The sequence below is a fragment of the Penaeus monodon genome, chromosome 7 (assembly GCF_015228065.2).
Source record: "Penaeus monodon isolate SGIC_2016 chromosome 7, NSTDA_Pmon_1, whole genome shotgun sequence".
Lineage (NCBI taxonomy): Eukaryota > Metazoa > Arthropoda > Malacostraca > Decapoda > Penaeidae > Penaeus > Penaeus monodon.
Window position 1 is genome coordinate 49,536,268 of NC_051392.1, and position 5,000 is coordinate 49,541,267.

General features: G+C 40.8%; 1 protein-coding gene across 7 annotated transcripts in view; it reads right to left on the bottom strand.

Annotated features, from left to right (window-relative positions):
• Positions 1–5,000, bottom strand: part of LOC119575426 — a 93,046-nt gene that overhangs the window by 8,928 nt on the left and 79,118 nt on the right. The window lies entirely within an intron of this gene.

The window sequence follows — 5,000 nt, forward strand, 5'->3', positions numbered from 1 at the left end:
GGGAAGGCGGAGGGGGGGTTGAGAGTGAGGGAGGGATTTCGGGGAGAGGGAGAGAAATCAGAGAGGAAGAAGGAAGAGTAAAGGAATGAGAGAAACAAGGGAGAAGGACAAACGAAAGGGAAATGAGGATATGGGGAGAGGGGGGGGGGTCAGGGAGAAAGGAGGAAGAGTGAGGAAGTGAGAGGAACATGGGATAAGGAAAGACGAAAGAAAATGAGGTAGGATTTGGGGAGAGGGAGAGAAATCGGAGAGGAAGGAGGAAGGAGGGAGTGAGAGAAACAAGGGAGAAAGAAGGACAAAAGGCAAATAGGGAGGATTTGGGGAGATGGAGAGAAATCAAGGAGAAATGAGAAGTGAGAGAATGAGAGAAATAGGGGATAAGGAAAAGGAGGATTTTGGGAGAGGGAACAAGACTGGGGAGAAAAAGGGAACGTGAAAAGCGACGTGAATTTTGGGAGAAAGAATACATGGAGATACGAAAAAACGTGATATTTTTTCTTGTGATAGTGGGAGAAAATGTGAGAAGGAAAAGTAAATCCAAAAGTAACAAAAATTGAGATAAGTAGAGAACAAGAAAGCCGTAGTAAGACGTAATACGAAAAATCAGAGAGAAATAATAAAAAATCAGAGAAACTGAAGGCACTTCTGAGAAATGAAAAGAAAATGATGGGAGGTGCAGACAGGGTGGGTAAAGGGGACACGGATGGGAGTGGACACTGAAGAAGCGGGAGGTGGAGGAAATACGAAGAGTTGAAGTGAAAGAGATATGGGAGTGGATGGGATACGAATAAATGAAGTGGAAGAGAGATGGGAGTGGATGAGATATGAATGAAGGAAGTGGAAGAGAGATGGAAGTGAGGGAGGGAAGTAGACGAGATACGAATACTTGAAGACAGTAGTGAAGGAGGGAAGTGGATGAGATACGGATACTTGAAGTGGGAACAGCTACAAGTGGAGGAAGAAAGTGGACGGGATAAAAATACTGAACTAGGAAACAGCTGGAAGTCGTTGAGAGAATTGGATAAGATACAAATACCCGAAGAGGGAGAGAAACTAAAGCTGAGGATTCGAGAAGAAGAAAACTGATGATACATGAATATTTGAAGAATGATGTAGATGACAATGAATAATTAACAGTAACAGCCGAATAGTTTAAGAGGATAAAGTGGACCATGGAGGAGGTGGATAGGCCACTGAAGGAGAAGAGGGATGAAGTGGAAGGGACATCAAACCAATGTGGAAGTGGAGGTGGAGAAGTGGAAGAGCAGGCAGCGACACCTACCAGAGAGCCCGCAAGACGCCGCATGAGAGGAAAGCTCATCAACTAATGAGGGAGATTAATATCGTCATGTGGTTTTCATATGATGCGGACGGTTGTCTTATCATCTTGGGAGTTTGCTATTAAGAATATTCACTAGTTTTGCCAGGAATAATATCAATAATCTTATAAAAAATGGTTAGAGTGTCGATATGTGACAACGGATAGTTCAGTGGCGATACGGGAATTAATACTAGCAATACTGAAGATAGATAAACGAATATCAGTACAAATGATAGTAATTATAACTATATCAATCTTAATAATGACTTGATCATCAGTAACATCAGCAATAACATTAAAATAATGATGATGATGATGATAACAACAATAACAACAATAGTAATAATGATAACGATAATAATAGTAATAACAATAATAATAATAATAATAATAATAATAATAATAATGATAATAATAATGATGATGATAATAATAACAACAACAGCAATAATAATATTAAAACAATAAAACAACAAAAATCAAGATACAGTAACATCAAAACAACATTTTCCACTACAACAACAAAAACACAACAACTACTTCTGCCTCTACTCTTAATATCATTATCACAGCTTCTAATGACACACCAACATTAGCATCATGACAGCCATTCCTCGTTTCCACACTGCTAAAACTATATATATAGAATAACAATACCTTACCATTGACGATGATGTTAATAATAAGAAACACCACCTAGAATAAATTAAAATATAATAATCTATTCTTAACATGAGCTATTTTGTCAACGTCATCCGAGGAACGATAAAAAAGGGCCCTCTGGTACAATGGCTTTTAAAAATGGCTGTTTAAGAATCGTCCGACCGTTGCGAACCTTTTGATAACAGCTCGACCATCAAGATACCTTCCCTCTTTCTCATTTCCTTTCTTGATTTTGTTGTTGTTTTTTTTGTTGCTTTTGTTTTTGTTTCGTCTTGTCGCTGGGTTCTCTCTTCTCTTCTTGAACTTCCTATTCAGACCCACTCCATGCCAACAAGCATTAACGCTCTCTCTCTCTCTCTCTCCTCTCTCTCTCTCTCTCCCTCTCTCTCTCTCCCTCTCCCTCTCTCTCTCTCTCTCTCTCTCTCTCTCTCTCTCTCTCTCTCTCTCTCTCCCTCTCCCTCTCCCTCTCCCTCTCCCTCTCCCTCTCCCTCCCCCTCTCTCTCTCCCTCCCCCTCTCTCCCTCCCCCCCCCCCCCCTCTCTCTCTCTCTCTCTCTCTCTCTCTCTCTCTCTCTCTCTCTCTCTCTCTCTCTCTCTCTCTCTCTCTCTCCAACCCCCCATTCTCCTTTCCTCCTTGCCTTCCCTCTCTCGTTCTCTTTCTCCCTCCCTCCTTCCTTCCTTTTCTCCCCTGCTCCCTCTCACCTCTCTTTCCTCCTTTTCTCCCTCCCTCCCTCCTTTCTTCCTCTTCTCCCTCCCTCCCTACCACGTACTTCCGGCAATGCACTTGTTTCTCCCGATCTTATTGTGTCTCCCAACATTTTTTCCAATCCTCCAGCTCCACTAAATTTTCCACAGCGGCTTCATAGCTTCATTTCTGTATGGGTCGAGCTATATATAGCTACATTTACACAGTTGCTTCGATGCCGACTTTGATAACATCTCATATGTGGACGGTTTCCTTTCTGAATATTTATTTTCGTATCTTGCCCGATTTTTTTTTGTCTATTTCTTGTGTAAAAAGACAAAAAAAAAGTATTTAAAGTATTTCAATAACAATTTCTTTTTCACATCGGCTCGAAACTTTATTGAAACTTTTTTTTTATTTTCTTCCTCCCGTCGAATTCCTTGCATTTTTCCAAATCATGCAATCTACCACGAAAAAAATACGAAAAAAAGAAGGCGAAAAAGAAGAATAGAAAACCAAATGTTCTCACAGATTTTTTAAAATGTAAAACAAAAAAAGAAAAAAGAAATAGGTGAACTGGAAAATACCACTGTGCATTGTAACCAGCAAAATAAAACAAAATTGGACGTCCTGGGAGAACTTCTCAATTGTCATTTCCTGGTTTTACGCTAACAAGAGCTCGAACACCCCCTCCCCCTTCCTCCCCTCTCCCTTCTTTCATTTCCTTCCCTCTCCTTCCTATCTCTTCCCCACGCCCCCCACCTCCACCTTCCTCTCTTTCTTATTCCTATTTCTTATCCTTCCTTCTCCCCTCTCCTTCTTTCTCCTCCTCCTCTTTCCCCTCCTCCTTTCTCCCCCTACTCTTTCCCATCCCTCCTTCCCCCCTTCTTTCTCTCCTCCCCTTCTGAAATCCTCTTTCTCCTTCCCCGTTCGCCCCGCCCCCTCTTCCACACCTGAAGGAATTACAGTTTACCTATTCAGTATTCACGACTTTTTTTCTTCTTCTCTCTATTCTTTGGCTTAATTAAACGCCTTTTTTTATGTGCTGTCTTTTTTTATCTTTCACGCTCTCATGCATTCAATCATTTTTCGCTTGCTGTTGCTTTCTTTTGACATTTTTATTGCTGCAAGATTCTCGGAATAAAAAAAAAATGAACAGGCGTCCTGATTCACACATTTTAACGTAATGCCCCTTTAGTTTTATGCTTAAATAACAAAATTAGAACTGCTATTACTTACTTTCAAATATCTAAAATCAATGAGTGACGTTATTTTTATATCATCACTAACTTGAATTTAATACCAACACTTCACCGTCATAATTATATTACTACGACTGATAATGATACAAATGACGTTGCTGCAACCTATTCCTACCACCTCTAATACAACTATAAGCTGATAACAATAATGATGAAAATGATGGTAATAATAATAATGATATCAATAACAACAATAATAATATTAACAAAAACACCAATAACAAAGACAATAATAATAATAACAACAAGAACAACAACAACAATAATAATAATAATAATAATAATAATAATAATAATAACAATGATAAAAAAAAAAATAATAATGCTGAAATCATAATAATAACAATAACAGACTACTAAATAGCAATTATAATGCTCATTCTAATCTCCGTGGAAGGGTAACAGCTGATATCGTCTCGCGGTCGCGGTGAGATCGGGTCGGGGTCACGTTTTCACGCAGTCGCTCATACTTGTTACAAATCACTCTGTTCTTGTTACATGTTCTGTTTCATCTGTATTTATTCTTTTTCTTTATCATTTATTTTTTAATTAATTCATTTATTTGCGCAGTGACTCTCTGTCCCTACCTCTGCCTGTCTCTGTCTCTATCTGTCGCTGTCTGTCTGTCTGTCATACTCTTTGTTATCTCTTTGTATTTCCGTTCGCTTTCCAACTCTCCCCCTCCCCTCTCACTCTCTTTAGCACCTTTGTCTTTCCCCTTTCGGCCTCCCCCGTCTTTCTTGAATTACAACCTCCACTTCCCTCTCTCCTCCTCCCTTCTTTCTCTTCCTCCTCCTCTCTTCTTTCTCTTCCTCCTCTTCCTCCTCCCACCATCCACCCTCCTTTCTCCAGCCATCTCCCTACCCTGTCCCCACCTCTTCGCTCCTGTCCTCCTCCTCCTTCCTCCTCCTCTTCCCCCTCCTTCCATGCACCCACCCTCCTCCCTACATCCACCCGTCCTCCTTCCTCCTGCCCAGACTCCCCTCTTCTTCCTCTCGCCCATCCCCCTTCCCTCCTTCCTCTCTCCTTCCGTCCCCTTCTCACCCTCTTCACCTTGTATCCATCCACCCA